This window comes from Rhinatrema bivittatum, chromosome 6 (genome assembly GCF_901001135.1).
Source record: "Rhinatrema bivittatum chromosome 6, aRhiBiv1.1, whole genome shotgun sequence".
NCBI classification, from domain to species: Eukaryota; Metazoa; Chordata; class Amphibia; order Gymnophiona; family Rhinatrematidae; genus Rhinatrema; species Rhinatrema bivittatum.
Genome location: NC_042620.1, coordinates 230,998,059 through 231,015,994, shown reverse-complemented (window position 1 = coordinate 231,015,994; position 17,936 = coordinate 230,998,059). Strand labels below are relative to the sequence as shown.

General features: G+C 39.2%; 1 protein-coding gene and 2 long non-coding RNA genes across 6 annotated transcripts in view; 1 reads left to right on the top strand and 2 right to left on the bottom strand.

Moving 5' to 3' along the window:
* Nucleotides 1–17,936, bottom strand: part of PCDH11X (protocadherin 11 X-linked) — a 3,021,270-nt gene that overhangs the window by 1,371,143 nt on the left and 1,632,191 nt on the right. The gene's annotated exons all lie outside the window — the stretch shown is intronic.
* LOC115094009 lies at nt 8,015–9,619 on the bottom strand. The gene is made up of 4 exons (XR_003857463.1): nt 9,467–9,619; nt 8,613–8,701; nt 8,227–8,288; nt 8,015–8,062 (listed from the first exon to the last, which is right to left on the bottom strand). It is a non-coding gene; the product is annotated as an uncharacterized LOC115094009 (long non-coding RNA).
* LOC115094010 lies at nt 10,586–11,911 on the top strand. Its single transcript, XR_003857464.1, has 3 exons — nt 10,586–10,637; nt 11,638–11,699; nt 11,864–11,911. It is a non-coding gene; the product is annotated as an uncharacterized LOC115094010 (long non-coding RNA).

The window sequence follows — 17,936 nt, the reverse complement described above, 5'->3', positions numbered from 1 at the left end:
CGTATAACCTACACCTGCCCGGAGGCAGGCGCAACTTCACGAACAAAAGTAAGGGAGTGGTTTTAGATAGGGCTGGGGGTTAGGTAGGGGAAGGTGGGGGGGTGGCGGAAAGAAAGTTCCTTCTGAGGCCGCTCCGATTTCGGAGCGGCCTCGGAGGATACAGGAAAAGCCACCTGGGCTCCCCTAGGGCTCGGCGCACACAAGTGTGCACCCCCTTGCGCGCACCAACCCCTGATTTTATAACATGCGTGTGGCTGTGGGCACATTTTATAAAATTGGGCGTAGATTTGTGCACGCCGGGTGGCGTGCACAAATCTACGCCCGCGCCTAAGTTTTTAAATCTGGCCCATACTTTTTTAAAATGTAAGTTAGCTAAACAGATTCATAACACTCTTCAAAACATTCCCCAAATGCTTCTTTTGTAAGCAGCCAAATTTATGCATGTAATATATTTACCCCCATAATTTTAGGTGACTGATTAAGTCACTTAAACACCTGCATACACAGCTCCTTATTTTATATACAGTATGTAGATCCTGACTAGGCTTTTGGAAATGTACCCCTCATTATATAAACATTTTCCAAAATAAAAAAAAGTTGTACAAAGAAGTGCTTGAATTCTTACATTTTTATTGTTCTGTTTCCTAATGTTGCTAAATCCATTATCATTTGCTAAAATTAAATAACAGCAATGTTCAAACAGTCTACATTGAGACAAAGATCATGCATACATTTTGCCAGGGAGGTTTGTACCAATTCTCAAAAGTGAAATCACTTTCACTTTCAAACTTACTCCCATTCATGTGCACTGCTTTTTCTGCAATTAGAATTTTGCAAGAACAGTACATAGGTACATTGGAAAAAGCAATCTATGTGCAAACCTTTCTTCCCCTGACTTAAACATGCCTCAGGAAATGCCTCTCAGTGCAGCTAAAAAAATTGGGGCAGTCGAGACAACCTTGATGTCCCCGCAACTCCCCGTACCCACAAACAAATATCATAACTCATTAACTTATGCCAATACCAACAAAACTCTAAATTTGAGTTAATGGCTGCAGCCATTTATTAGATACCCTGAAAAGGAAATCTAATTGGGTGCAGTCTGTACTTTCTACCTGGGCTAACTCATAGGGTAGATGCCAACAAGCATGTGCGTCAGCATCCGCCAAGAGGAGCACCCAAGGTCTCACTCCCATGAGCCCTGCCTGATAGGATTTTCCTAGGAGATGTCCAAGTAAGCTGCCACGTGGCAAACCAAGTGGGGCTCTTCCTCTGTCATGATTCAACCATTAGCTGGTAAAGGCCCTGTCCCCGGGCCTGACATCTCTCGCTTTGATGGATGCTAATGAAGTGGCCCTAGCCACCGACTTTCTTCTGGCACCTTTCCTGACACTTATCCACCCACTGCCACTACACCCTCCATCCTCGATTCTGTCTCACCGGTGTGATAGGGATAATACAAGTTGACAACCATCTATATAACAAAACTGTGCCTCACTACCAAGGTAAGGGTGGGTTGGGAGGAGAAATGATGGGACCAAGATCTGAGAAAAAAAAGAGGATGGGTGGCAGGAGCCAGTGGGATTTAACGTTCCTGCCAGTCCCACACTCTTGGTCACATCACCTTCCACTCCTCCCATCCGATTGGGAGGCCACATTGGTGCAACTGGTGATAGACAATGAGGAGAAGCCATGTCATCCTGCCACACTGAGGGACTCCCATCAACCCCTTCTCCTCCTGATGCACCCTGCCACGAGGCTGGTGTCATCGTGATGGGAGGTGGTGCCAGCTGGAAGAGTCAGTGCCTGAAGCCTGTGAAGGTAAGTGTAGAGCCAAGGGCGCATGGGAAGAGGGGGGGGCAGCTGACAAGCTGGGTGCCTTGGGTGCCCATTATTAGCAGCACCTATGCCTCTGCGCTGGGGGGAGGGGGGGGACTGCCGATGTCTGCATGTTTTGAAGGAACATGTGGACTTTAGACCAAATTTAGGGAGAGCAGTTTTCAGACTGCCCATGAATTTGGGTAGAAGACTTTCACCTGCATAATTGACTTTGATAACTGTCCTCTTCGTGCGTATTTCCTTTGTATAGTCACAATGAACTCTCCTACAGGTATGAGTATCCGTCAGCTCATGCAGTGGGGAATTGGCATAAAACTATAATATACAAGGCAAATTAATCCTGCTTTCTTAGAAATGAAATGTGCAGCTTCTGATTTTATCTTTTTGTGTGTTCTCTCCTAACCCTTACAATTTAGTTGGTAAGGTAAATCTGACAAAACTTAACAGCAGAAAAATATAGCAATGTTAATAAATTATAAGAAAAAAACAGAATACACTAAACTAATATTCACATAGCCATAAAATCTTATCCAACAATTTTGCCTATGTTGTAAATGTTATAAAAAATGTTAATAAAAATATTTTTATTTCTATTTTTTATGAAGTATTATTTAATGAAGTTGGTTGAAAAAGCCAATTCACACACCGCTATATCACAGAGATACAAATAGTACTTTTAATCATTACTGACAAAAAAATGAAATCCGTAAAATTGAGAATAAAGAAAGAGTTAAATCTTTGCCTAATCATCAAGATAAAGGGCCTCATTTTCCATCCGGATCGCACGCGAAAAGTCCCTTATCGCGTGCAATACCAAAATGGGGGCGGAGTTCCCCCGGAAGAGGAGGAGTCGGGGCATCACCGGGGCTGAATCCGTGAAGATGCTGCGGATAACGAAAAGGTAAGGCCCTTTTCACGTCCAAGTTCGCGCCCAATAGCTACACCTTCTATGGTGGCACTATTGGGTGCGAAACCGGCAGCGATCGCACATTGACGGTGTTATCGCTGCTGGCTAGTGCAGGCCCGCCCCCCATTTCCTAAAGTATCGCAGGCCTATGATACTTTAGAAAATGAAGTCCAAATTCTTCAAATAGGCGCTAAGGGGCAGATTTTAAAACCTACGCGCGTGGCCTACATTTTTGCGCACTACCCGGCACGCACAAATGTACGCCTGATTTTATAACATGCGTGCACAGCTGCATGCATGTTATAAAATCAAGGGTCAGCGTGCACAAGGGGGTGCACACTAGTGTAACTTGCGTGCACCGAGCCCTCGGGGAGACCATCTGGCTTTCCCCTTTCCCTCCGAGGCCAGTCTGAAATCTGAGCAGCCTAGGAGGCAACTTTCCTTCCCCCACACCTTCCCCTCCCTTCCCCTACCTGTCCCGCTCCCCAGCCCTGAAGAAAATCTCCCCCATACCTTTGTTGTAGAAGTTATGCCTGCCAGAGGCCAACTGCCGGCGTGCAATCTCCCGGACCAGCGGTCCTGCAGAGGCCTCTGGCCACGCCTCTGCCCTGTCTCTGGACCACCCCTACCCGCCCATTTTTTCAAGCCCTGGGACTTACACGCGTCCCGTGGCTTTACGTGCGCTGCCAGACCTTTTGAAATTAGGCCCGGCTTGTGTAACCCTCCTACGTGTGTAAAGCCACCTGGATTTACACGCGTAGGGCTTTTAAAATCTGCCCCTTTATGTTTTCAGGGTCATGCATTCAAGATACTGTTATTTAGTCCTTTCATCTACAGGGTTGATTTGGATATGAGCTGTACGGACATTTTACACGTTCTTCTTTGTGGAGGCCATTAGTCCCATTATTATGCAGAATTGAATTCAGTAAGTTTGGACAGGCTTTAAAAAAAAATTGAAGACATTGTAGATGAAACAGAGGCCTTTGTTGGTGAAATTTCATTTGAATTTTTGGGATATTTTTGATCTTGCATTATAAAGTAGACAGCTACATCTATATTTGTAGCATAAAGGGGCAAACTTTTCAGCATTTTGGTTACTTTTATCCTTTCATGAGAATTATAATATCAGTCTTATTTGACTTGAGCTTTGTTGAATGTTTACAAAGAGCATTTTGAAAAAATCATTACCTGCCCAATATTTATACATTTTGCAGGAAAGGAATCATTATATAGGATTTTGATTTTCTTTATGCTCATTTTTTTGGATGCTTTTTACAAGTAATGATTAAAACTTCTCTCTGTCTGTATGGCACTGATACAGCAGTGTAAGAACTGGCTTTTGAATCCAATTTAATTAAATAAAACTTCATAGACAATAAAATTATTTATTTAAACATTTCTATTTTATCGAAAACACAGGCAATGTTGTTGGATAAGATATTATGACTATGTTAATAGTAGTTTAGTGTTCTCTGTTTTTGTTACTGTTTATAATTTTAGAGTCACACGATGGAGAATATTAGTATGTGTGTTGCCACATAGGTTTTTTTCCTTGTCTCTGTCTCTCTCTCCATATATATATATATATATATATATATATATATATACACACACTGAGAGCTGACATCACACACAAAATTGAAAAAACGCATCAATTTAGGAGGAAATACAAATGATTGTTCTAATTCCCAATTCCTACAGTTTTTTCATTTATTTTTCTATCAATCAGAAATGGAAGTTCATCCCAAATTCAAAGTGGACAACCCAGCCTTCTGGAGGATTTCTGTAAGTGAGCTTTAAACATTTATAAACCAAGCAGACACATGGCCTTTAAAGTTAAATCTGAGGTTCCATTTCCTTATTCACCTGGGTCCAGAATCATGGCCCAGATGATCAGCTTCTTTATCATATTCATTCTAATTGTAGCACATCTTGAGTTGATTAGATCTATTGTTAGAAGCAGATATTGTGAGCATGAAGGATACAATGATTAATAGAAAACTAGCCTTAATTCCTTTGGATTTAAAAGTCTAAAGTCACAATTAAGTCATGGACCCCAATTATTAAGAGATAAATGGAACTGTAATTGCCATTTTCTTGTTCTCATTTATCACCTGGTTCTGTATTAATCATTGCAGGAAAGTATAGCGGAAAAGAAAATATTTTAAATTGCAGTGCTGGGTGAATGTATCGTAGAAGCTTAACTGGGTCAGGATAAGGATCTCTGCTGCAACAGGCCACAGCAAGAGTGAATCATTAGAGCTGATCTAAGAGCAACTGACTTGGGTTCAAATGAAGGACAAACTGGCAATTAGGGGCATCTTGAATTTCTGCTTCCATGTGGTGACAAGCTCTGACATTGCCTTGCCCCAGCTTCTGAAGGCGAGAGCTCAGCAAAGTTGGAGGGCAAGATTCTGAAGTGCACTGCTGAGAGACACAGCATAATGTCTTAGAATAAGCCTATTTATTACAAAAATATCACCTCTATGCATTCATATACTTTTTCAATGCATTCCTTAGTCATCTTTTCACCAAACCAAATGTGCCTCTCAGAAAAAGATCTTTTTTTTTTTTTTTTCTGCCCCATATCTCATTTCTTTCCCTTTTCGGAGTCTCAATTGAAAATCGCTCTTTCCCATGCCACATGAAAATTATTATTCTACAGTGCAAGTATAATGTGATTTGTATTATAGCAACATTTATTGTAAAATGCCTTGAATAAAGGTGCAAGGAAAAATGCATGAATACTAAAATAATAACAATACCAATGATAGCAATGATGATGATGCTAAAAATATTTAAGGTGGGTTACACTGCAACTACTTAATAGTTTGATCTGTCTAAAGGACTTGAATAATGTATGTAATAAAATAAAAAAATAAGCATAATAGTGACACAAAATATTTTACCAATTTACAGATTGCCTTTATAAAGCTAAATTGTTTAAAATATTAACTTGCCTGCTACTTATCATTACTATATCTTCTTCTGTTATGATTGTTAGGTTTGTTCACTTTTGTCTTAATATAATTTATCATTACTTTATGGAATATAAGATGAAAGTACAGGTTTCCAAAGCTTTAATCTCTAATATTGCCTTAGATTAAATGCAATTAATCTAATTTCTGATTTATATTCTGCCTTTAGTGACTGGTCAGCCACTTCAAAGAAAATTTCATTCAGGTACCATAAGCATTTCCATGTTCCCGGATGGCTTACAATCTACAGGTCCGTTGTAGTAAGCGGTGGGGTAAAACTGGGTATCGAAATTCAGTACACATAGAAATTCAACCCATGCTCAAAAAAAGTCCTGATGCAATAAGTTATTTTGCTAATGCATCAGGAGTTCAAATTGTGAGCTGAGTTTGAAATGTGTACACAAATCTGATTTAAAATGTGCGCTTCAGCCTTTTGCATAGGCTGAAGCGCACATTCTAACCTGTAAAATAGAGTCTCTAGAAACCATTATTTATGCTTGCAAAAAGCAAGTACAAATCATGTTTTGTGTGCATAAAACATGATTTGTCCTTATTTGCACATGTAAATCATGAGGCAAGAAAGAACGAGTGCTGGTGAGGAAGTGAGAGGACCCACAACTCATGCTCCTCCAGAGCTGCTATCTCCTTCCCTCCTGCCCAAAACATTGCAGGCAGTTTCACCCTAAAAAGGGTAGTGAGGACTGGGGATCCTCCATCCAAAAAAGGACAAGTTCTTTTCTGGACACAATCCACAAAGTCATCGTTATTTTCGGGAGGAAGCTATCCCTAGTAATGTTTTGCAGGTAGGAGATGCAGTCCCCAGGCTTCCCTGGCTTTTCCCTGGTTTAAGTCTGCTGCTATAACCATTAGGCTACTCCTCCACTTCAGTTAGTAAAAAAAAAAAAATCGTTTTTTTATTTAAATGGAGAATATATTTTCTTCATAAGCCTTTTTAAAAATCAATGTTCTGCTATATCATGAAGCACATTAACATTTGTTCATAATTCAAAACCAAATGCAGCACTGTAGAGATTTGCTTTCATTTGAAATGAAACAAAACATTTTTAGTTTCATTTCATTTTGAAAACGAAAAGAAAAAACTAAACAAGATTTTGTTGGTTTTCATGATTTCATTTCCAGTTAATCAGCGATCACCAGTTGCCAAATACAAGCACCAGCCCCAGCCTTCCCTCGCCCTGAAAAAATAACAGTACTGGTACCATCCAAATTTAATTACTGAAGTCCTCCACTCCCCTATCACCCTGGACCTGTCTTACCCCATCTGTGAGATCCAGATGTCCAAATGAGGCAGAACTGATTCTCATACTTGGGAAGTCTCTAGATTTGACCCAAAGACTCTGGGTTTAGAGCCCTATTTCTTGGTCTCTGGCAGAACACCAGGACCTCCAGGTCCTAACTTCAGGACATAGCCAGACAAATCTGGGGTTTAAATATTCCCCCCTCCCCCCCCAACACACACACTTTTTATTTATAGGATGTAACAATACAGAAATTATAATGTAGCACACAAACAAGCAAAACAATTTAGCAATTGAATCAAACACCTGGAAGATATTATAGCAATCAGCGTGCAATGCCTCCATTGCCAGTAAGGCTTCCAAACAGTGTTGTAAGTCCCACGTTTCTTCAATAATTAGAAGGAGATTTTTTTCCATTATAGCAATATCTGAAACCACAGATTTCCAGTGATCAATCAGGGGTGTGAACTTCCAATATTAAGCAACAGTAATATGTGCAACCTATAACAACTGCACTGACAAAGGTTTCTCAGATTTGGACAATACATTATCTCCCTATCTTACCAACAGACATAAGGATGCCATAAGCGGCAACAAGTGATCCAAAATGTCTCCATTCAACGATCTAAATTGTTGCCAGAAGTTATGAACAATAGTACAGTCCCACTATATGTGGGATACGGGCATACTACATCCTGTCCAGCAAAAAGGGCTAAATTTAGAGAAGAAAAGAAGGTATTGAAAGGTTCTGTATAGTAGTCAGAACACTAATTCTTGAACCTTATTGCAACGAGATTATTTAAGGGTAGTGTTCCATATGTCCTTCCAATCATCATCATCTAAGTTTAGCGAAAGTTCCTCATTCCATCTTTCAATAATGTTGGGACATGTCTCAGGATCATAAATGAAGGACTGAAGAAACAGCAAGGAAGGCTGTCTAACAAAGCCGTGAGGGCGACAAAACAGGATTAGCAGCCAGATGTCCAAATGATTTCCTTTATTGGGTGGTAACACGAATATATGAACAATGCCCAACTCTGGCCGAGTTTCGCCCTCTTACAATGGGGCTACATCAGGGGCTACAACATACAATAACACATACTTGTAAATAATAAAAAATAATAAGAAAAACATAACTGAAACACACAATTAGAATGGTAACATGAAAATGTGGTGTAGATATTTATTATGACACAGCATGTGAGTGTGAAAAAGAGAACAACAATTGAATTTTGGTCTTTACCTCTACTTGAGTCGTGTTATGATGACAATCCAAGTCTTAAAAAAGACTGTGCAACAAAAGGTCTGTAAATTAAATGTATAAATTCATTGAAAAACAATATTGAATCTTAAAAATACTAAAAAATATTTATAGACCTTTCAAAAAACATCAAAGCTGGCATGATAGAATTAACCATATTAAAAATAGAGCACTAAAAAAATAATAACATTATAACAGGTAGTGAAAAGTAAATAAAATAAATAAAATGAAATAAATTACATTTACACCATATCTTAATGTGATTTCCACTGACAAGAAAATTTGTGTGAAAGATGAATTTTTTAAAAAAAGTTGATGTTATGTATCAATAAATGAGAGCTGCACTCAATATAGGAGTATATACTCACTATTGGAAAGGCTGGTTAAACTCTCAATGACAGCGGTACCTCAGTTTCTTATTTCGTAAACACCACAAGGGTTGCAAATGTGCCGAAATCTTGTTTGGAAAGATTGAAAAATTAAAAAAGAACATACTTCCTACGTGAATAGGCGAATTAAGATTGCAGAAACATATTGACTCTAAATACATATTGTGAAAAATTTTTTTAACTATATGTACGTGTAAAACATGTGAATCAAAATAAAACAATGCTGATTTGACATTATTCAAGACAATTAGCAGGGTTATGATGAATGACTTTTGAAACGGCTCCTGGTTTGAAAAAATAAGTACATAAAGTGAAGAATATAGGTTATATGCAGCTGGGTAAGTGTGCTTTAAATTCTACATATGATAAATAAATTGCTACAAAATACGGAATGAATATATGCTGATTGACTAGAGGATAAAATAGAACATCTATGTGTTGTATTAAGAAGATCATAAAAAACATTACATTAGCTCATAGAATGCTACTGCTGCCGGTAACTATGAGTGCTTGAATCACTATAAAAGTGCTGCAAAAAAGACGCGGAAGTAGGAACAAAACAAAGAGCTGTAAAATCATTTAGATAACATAAACAAACTTACTCTTTGATGTGGTTGTGAGGACAAACAACAGTATGGCTTTTACTTACTAACTCAAATCAAAACAGGCAAAGATGCCGCGACTGCTCTTTACATCGACTCATACTGCTATCAGTGAATGTGAGTACTTAGATAAATATAAAAGTGCTCTGAAGAAGCGGGTGTAAAACTATAAACCTAAAAAATCATTATATGCAGGCTAAAAAGTAATTTGAAAGACGTGCACAAACTTACTTTTTCATGTGGTTGTGAAAACAAACACAGGCGGCAGTGTGGCTTTCCCTTGTTTTGCAATTATTGATACATTTTGCTATCATTCAACATACATGGCAGTTCAGTTTCCCTACTAGTTGTTTTCGCATGCGCCGCAATCAAGTTTCCTCTACATACGGGTATTCATCACCACGCCCCCTCCCTTTTGACAGACAGGTCATTTTGGCGCGCTTCAGCCTCTTTAAATAGCAGCCATGTCTTTTTTGTTTGTTTTGATTCGAGTTAACAAGGGAAAGCCACACTGCCGCCTGTGTTTGTTTTCACAACCACATCAAAAAGTAAGTTTGTGCACGTCTTTCAAATTACTTTTTAGCCTGCATATAATGATTTTTTAGGTTTATAGTTTTACACCCGCTTCTTCAGAGCACTTTTATATTTATCTAAGTACTCACATTCACTGATAGCAGTATGAGTCGATGTAAAGAGCAGTCGCGGCATCTTTGCCTGTTTTGATTTGAGTTAGTAAGTAAAAGCCATACTGTTGTTTGTCCTCACAACCACATCAAAGAGTAAGTTTGTTTATGTTATCTAAATGATTTTACAGCTCTTTGTTTTGTTCCTACTTCCGCGTCTTTTTTGCAGCACTTTTATAGTGATTCAAGCACTCATAGTTACCGGCAGCAGTAGCATTCTATGAGCTAATGTAATGTTTTTTATGATCTTCTTAATACAACACATAGATGTTCTATTTTATCCTCTAGTCAATCAGCATATATTCATTCCGTATTTTGTAGCAATTTATTTATCATATGTAGAATTTAAAGCACACTTACCCAGCTGCATATAACCTATATTCTTCACTTTATGTACTTATTTTTTCAAACCAGGAGCCGTTTCAAAAGTCATTCATCATAACCCTGCTAATTGTCTTGAATAATGTCAAATCAGCATTGTTTTATTTTGATTCACATGTTTTACACGTACATATAGTTAAAAAAATTTTTCACAATATGTATTTAGAGTCAATATGTTTCTGCAATCTTAATTCGCCTATTCACGTAGGAAGTATGTTCTTTTTTAATTTTTCAATCTTTCCAAACAAGATTTCGGCACATTTGCAACCCTTGTGTTGCTTACGAAATAAGAAACTGAGGTACCGCTGTCATTGAGAGTTTAACCAGCCTTTCCAATAGTGAGTATATACTCCTATATTGAGTGCAGCTCTCATTTATTGATACATAACATCAACTTTTTTTAAAAAATTCATCTTTCACACAAATTTTCTTGTCAGTGGAAATCACATTAAGATATGGTGTAAATGTAATTTATTTCATTTTATTTATTTTATTTACTTTTCACTACCTGTTATAATGTTATTATTTTTTTAGTGCTCTATTTTTAATATGGTTAATTCTATCATGCCAGCTTTGATGTTTTTTGAAAGGTCTATAAATAGGGGTAGATTTTCAGACGAGCGCGAACAGCCTACTTTTGTTTGCGCTCCAGGCGCAAACAAAAGTACGCTGGATTTTAGTAGATACGCGCGTAGTCGCGCGTATCGGCTAAAATCCTGGATCGGCGCGCGCAAGGCTATCGATTTCGTATAGCCTGCGCGCGCCGAGCCGCGCAGCCTACCCCCGTTCCCTTCTAGGCCGCTCCGAAATCGGAGCGGCCTAGAAGGGAACTTTCCTTTGCCCTCCCCTCCCCTTCCCCCCCCTTCCCCTACCTAACCCACCCGCCCGGCCCTGTCTAAACCCCCATCCTACCTTTGTCGGGGGATTTACGCCTCCCGGAGGGAGGCGTAAATCCCCGCGCGCCAGCGGGCCTCCTGCGCGCCGGGCCGCGACCTGGGGGCGGGTACGGAGGGCGCGGCCACGCCCCCGGGCCGTAGCCACGCCCCCGTACCCGCCCCCAAAACGCTACCGACACGCCCCCGCAACGCCGCGCGCTCCGGCCCCGCCCCCCGACACGCCCACTCCGAAAACCCCGGGACTTACGCGAGTCCCGGGGTTCTGCGCGCGCCGGTGAGCCTATGTAAAATAGGCTCACCGGCGCGCAGGGCCCTGCTCGCGTAAATCCGCCCGGTTTTGGGCGGATTTACGCGAGCAGGGCTCTGAAAATCCGCCCCTAATTTTTTAGAATTTTTAAGATTCAATATTGTTTTTCAATGAATTTATACATTTAATTTACAGACCTTTTGTTGCACAGTCTTTTTTAAGACTTGGATTGTCATCATAACACGACTCAAGTAGAGGTAAAGACCAAAATTCAATTGTTGTTCTCTTTTTCACACTCACATGCTGTGTCATAATAAATATCTACACCACATTTTCATGTTACCATTCTAATTGTGTGTTTCAGTTATGTTTTTCTTATTATTTTTTATTATTTACAAGTATGTGTTATTGTATGTTGTAGCCCCTGATGTAGCCCCATTGTAAGAGGGCGAAACTCGGCCAGAGTTGGGCATTGTTCATATATTCGTGTTACCACCCAATAAAGGAAATCATTTGGACATCTGGCTGCTAATCCTGTTTTGTCGCCCTCAGGATCATAAATGCCATTTAACAAGTACATATATAATCTGGAGATCAAATGTTTAGGAAATCTGGGTGAACTAAGAGAAGATTCCAGACCAGCGCACAGGTGTAGTGGGCCAGAGTTCTCCAAGTAATGCTCCATTTACACAATCAGGAAAAATATAGTTTGTGTGTTTGGCAATATAGTATTCAGCTTGTAACTCAAGGAAGCCCTTAAAATGACCATCCTCCAGCATTTGATCAAGGAAACTTAAACTGCCTGTGGTCCAAGCTTCCAAATCTGGAGATAAAGTAAGGAGAGATAGGATCAGATTGCCCTGAAGGCTGGAAATAGGGGGAAATCCCTTATACTGGAATCCCAATAATTTATTTGCTGTTTGCCAGACTTTCAATGTATGAGAAATAATAAGGTTTGAGTGCCCTAACTGAGGAGAAATAGAAGGTAAAGTGAGAAGGGATGTTAAGTGAAATTCCCCAAATACATACCTTCAAGAGACATCTAGCTAGGAGGATGGGAAGATAACAAGCCATTTTTAATGCCCACTAATCTGGAAGCTAGATAATAAACATACTTGGAACATCCAGTCCTCTACAATTCCTGGAATACTGTAAGGTCAGGAGCTTGATATGCAGCAGCCTACGACGCCATAAAAAGTAAGAAATAACCCCATTAACGTCTCAGAAGGCTTTCTGGGAAACATTGCAAGGTAGGTGCTGGAAAAAATATAAAAGATGAGCAAGGACACCATTTTAACCAAATAGGCTCTGCCCAAAAATGTCAATGGGAAATCAGTCTACTTACAATGGTCTGCCTGCAATTTCATAAACACCTTAGGATAATTGTTTATACAACTCTCTCAGACTCTTTGAGAACATGATCCCCAGATATTTGATATTATCCTCTGCTATCATGAAACCACTTTGTAGGGAGTGACAGAAGCCCCTATGACCCAAATTCATCAGAAGGAATTTAACATGGTTAAGGGTATAAATTGTCAACTCCCTGTAATCTTTCAAAAGACTGACTATGGCTAGGATTATTCTTTTGGGACGTGAAACATAAAGTAAAATATTGTCTGCTTATGAGATTTTATGACATGTAAGTCAAAGCCCTCAATATCCTGAGATTCATTAATTGTTGGTGCCAATGGCTCAAGAGCTAAATTAAACAGAGAAAGGGAAAGATGGCACCCCTGCCTAGTCCCTTTAGAGATAGAAAAAGGATCTGAAAGAAATCCATTTGCTAGGATTCGGGCCTTTAACTTGTTTGTGTTGTGCCAATATCCAATTAGTGAATTGCTCAGGAAAACCATAATGTTGCAGGACCATGAACAAATATTTCAAATACATCGGTCAAAAGCTTTAAGGAGAGGACCGCACAAGGATTTTTAAATTTCCCCACTATGTGGATTATGTTGAACAATCTTCTAATGTTAGCCATAGAGGTTGTACCTTTTATGAAGCTGGTCTAATCAGAATGTATCAGTGTTGGCAACAAATGTTCAATCCTAAATTGCTATACTTTAGCTGAAATTTTTATATCGAAATTTATCAAGGATATTGGGCTATACAAACCACAAAGTGGATCCTTGCCTGGTTTAGGAATCAAAGTGATATGAGCATCCAACAAGTTCCCAGGAGGAAAAGTAGGGGTCTACATAAAATTAAAAAGCTCCTGCAAAAGAGGGACAAGCTTTATTTGAATATTCCAAAGGGAAACCATCTGGACCTAGACTCTTTTCCACTGCCAAAGACTATAAGGCTTGTTTGATTTCAAAGACTGTAATTGACCTCTCCAACTGGGCCACTCTAAATCCTTTTCATATCCCCCTTACCTATCACACCAACCCAGCAGCATCCAACATTGTTGTCAAAGTATTATCTGACAGTAATACTTGGAGTTTATGCTACCAGTTTTGCTGTCAAAGGAACATTGGATGCCATCGCACTCTCAGCAGCATATGGGATTTTGGGGGTGCCAGATGGGACATGAGGGTTCATTTTGGAATTCATGGGTAGAGGGAAAGGGGATTTGTAGTGGGTCCAGTGGGATAATATAATTTCAGAATTCAGGAGAAGGCTCGGGAGAAGCTATTCAGGCCAATAGGCCGGCAATGTTTTCCCATTTGATGTTTTCTTGAATATTGCTTTCTAATAGCTAATCTTCAGTAAATAGTGCTACAAACAAGGTGGTTAGTGAAATTAGAAGACCAAAAGGAATAGTGAAAAATTAGATCAGGGGTTTTGTCTCATTATTTGCAAATGGAAATATTAGGAAAGAAAAAAAAAAGAAAGATAGAAAAAGAGTTGCTTAATTTTCAGGAACTAAAGATGTCTCACAACAGAAATAATGATCTCCTTGTATTAATCTCAGGTATAATTCCTCGGAAATTGTACCAGAGGATATTAAATTGCAAAGTAGAGGAAAATAAATAACTACAGTGCATGCTAGGATAGGAATAAAGAGCTATTTGGCTTACATTATACTGCTCAATCAGACAGATGGGTCAGTTAATGTGTGAGGATTCATTAATCTTGTTAACAGCTGAGAAACTCAGGAAAATATACACCCAGTCAACTACTGTTACACTGTTGGATCCAGATTATATAAAATTATTTTCAAATATAAAGAAATGGAGATTATCTTTACAGCTGAATTGACTCATATAGGAGTTAATTTAATAAGCTTTGCACACCACTTAGTGCTTATTTAGCACATGTTTTGCTGCACTTAAATAACTTTTGATGTGTAACAGTTCTACCATTAAGGAATCTTTTTCATCAGTTCAGGGCACCCTCTCAGTGAAAGGTCCTGCAGGGATTTTCCCACTCAAGGCCCAAGGTGGTAAACTATTTTGCTTACCGGGAAATACTGTAGCTGATCAGTGGTGTGTCTTCTCAAGGAGGGACAACCACTGGACATGACCTGAGTATGGATGTCTGAGACGAATGTGGGGTGGTGTGAGAAGAGTGGTACAGGAGATTCACAGAAGGATAAGAGTGGTACAGGAGAATCACAGAAGAATAAGAGCCAAGATGCTGAGTATGGATGTCTGAGACAAATGTGGGGTGGTGAGAAGAGTGGTACAGGAGAATCACAGAAGGATAAGAGCCAAGATGCTGGAGAGGTTTCCTCCTAAAGGCTGGATGGGTGTTGAAGAAGGAGATTCTGAAGGTGACAAAGTCTCATGTTCCTAGGAGAAAGGATATTTGGGGCAAAATCGTGAGTATTGATACAGATTTATGTGGTGAATTGGAAATGAACAATGAATAGTGTCTAATCTACTGTAAGATGAGGATATTATGAATGAGGAGTGATAAATGTATTTGCTGCTAGGAGTAAGAAAACAAGTTTGTAACTTTGTTCATTAAGGAGATAATTGTATATAAAGTAGCTGTAGAAATACTTACACCTGTAACTATCTCTGTATCTTTTCCAAATGCCTCAACCTAGCTGTATAAGCCTATGAGCCCTGATGTAAACAGTGAATCCATTCTAATGTGTTTCATTATTTGGCTGCTTTTTTTGCCAGAACAATAAAAGTTTATTGGGTTGGAATAAACTATAGAGTGAGTTCCATTTTCTGGTATTTGACGGTTGGGGAAAAAAAGATAGAGCACTCAGCGAGGTGTCCTCAGAAGGTGAGAGCCCTATCCAGCTAAGTACTTTGACACACTATTTAGCCTTTGGACTTGGGCCCACAACACCATTTGTTTGACCCAAACTCCTTTTAAACCCTATCCCGAGAGACTGGCTCTTAGCTTACAAGTGGCATCAGTCCCTCTCAACATTTTGTGTGATCATCTGGCTGCAGATACAATAAAAGATTTTAAAGTTGAAGAAAGTGTGCTAGTAACAGATGTTAGTAACTGAGTAAAATACTCATTTGCATTATTAGTGCTGAATTTTAATGAGCTTTAGCGCTGAAATTAACTAACATTTTCATTGTAAAGAAGTGAAGTAAATTTTCAACGCTAAATATCGCTGAGTTTATACTTCATGCTAGAGGATGAAGTAAACTTCAGAGATAAAGATTTCTTTCTTTTTTTTTTTTTTTAAAGTCTTGAGACTGGAATTTCAAGTGAGATAGAACAGAAAACTGGGAAAATGGAGAAATTAGTAGGCTGAGGCACACCCAGTTTGGTATCCAAGGAGAAGGCACAGGCCATGAGTATACTATCTATGAACCACACTACTGGAAATCCCTAAAGCACATATAGTGAGGATCTATTGATTCAGCTCAAAGGCAATCTTGGACCTATAAGAAATGCTGAAGGCCAACAAACAGTAGATCCTATGACAGCTTATGGGTATAGAGTATCTGCCTAGTCAATCTCCCAAGTGTACTAGACATCCTGATTTCTGGATCCTTCCAGAGTATTCTGGGTATTGTGGGAGGTAATCTAATTTTTCATATCACCTTAGGCAGATTCTGCTGGCAATGACAATGAAGCTGCCTCAATATATTTTGTACAATCAGGAGAAGAGGAAATAAGAACTGATGAGACTTAATATCTATACCATTGCCGGCATTATGTTACCCACCTTGATTGGTAGCATGGGCTACAATATTTTTTAAAATAAATAAATTAAACAAATGCCTAATATGGGAGTGATAGACTGCAGCCATGTGACTTTGTGTCACCAGTATTAGAGGAGATAGCTTACCAGAACTGGAAGCATTTTTACTCCATCAATGACCAGGTCATATGTGATGTTCCTGAAGAAGATATTGTCTGTGGTCATCAGGATTCTAAGCTATAGTCAAAATTCATACATCCTGTCACAGTTGGCAAATAGTACTAATTTTGCTGAGGGAAAACATGGCCACAGATGAATGCTATGAAAGTAATTGTTTGTATGTGTGAGTGATATGTCTTCTGGTTCCCTGCATGATCTAGTATCCCTGTTTCTGGAGTACGATGATGCCTTATCCCATCACAATACTCACAGTCCTGGTACAGAAAAAAAAACACAGCATACCCAGGACTGCAGTTATAGGAAATTGCACCCTTCAGGCATAAGTGTAAGTGGAAACAGCACTGTGATAACCATTTATCCACTAGAACAGATGATAAACCACATTTCAAGTTGGTTTATACATTTTTTTTTTATTTTTTTATTTGTTAGGAAATGCAGGATATGGGTGTAAACCATGACTCCTCACTTCTAGCATCTGAAAGAGATTCAATCATGCTCACACATTAACCATAACAGTCATAGAAAGGGAATTTGGGGTGCCTAAAAGTCAGTTCCACTCTTCGGACCATACTGGGGGTGATCTAATGTTCTGATCAGAGGGGACAGTAGATATTATGGTAGCCTGTTGTATCTTTTACAGCCTAGCACTGTGGTATGGTTTCGCAGAAGAGGTGAAGCTGTTGCATAGGATGCTCCATGACCAGCTGCTGCATCTGCTAACACTGCTGCCACAGGATGGCGGTTTGCAGAAGGGTCACCAATGACTACTTTCATGTGGGGCAGACATGGACAGGTGTTAAAGGTTTATCTGGAGTTGGGTTAATGAAGAGGCATTTGAAAGATCAAAGAGTGTGTTTATGGGGTGGGGCATAGAGTGTTGGAAGGTCCTCAAAATCCGTAGCATGTGATGGGGATAGTGGGTTGTTATTAATTAGGTGGTATATATTTTTTTTAGGTAACAAATATGGGAGTGGTTGAGTGGACACTTATAAACTACTAGGATTGAAAGGTATTAGGGATGTGCATAACCCAAAAAATGGTTTATTTTTATTTTTCCTTTTATATTTATGTTTTTGCATGTTAATTTTTTTTGTTTTGTTTTGTTTGCCCAGATTCATTATTGGCAAATAGCACGCACAGTTTGAAAATAGTGAGCATAGTTTAAAAGCTGTGCACACAATTTGCAAACTATGGGGACAATTTTCAAAGATGTGCCAATTTTATAACATGCACGTGGCGACACACGCAC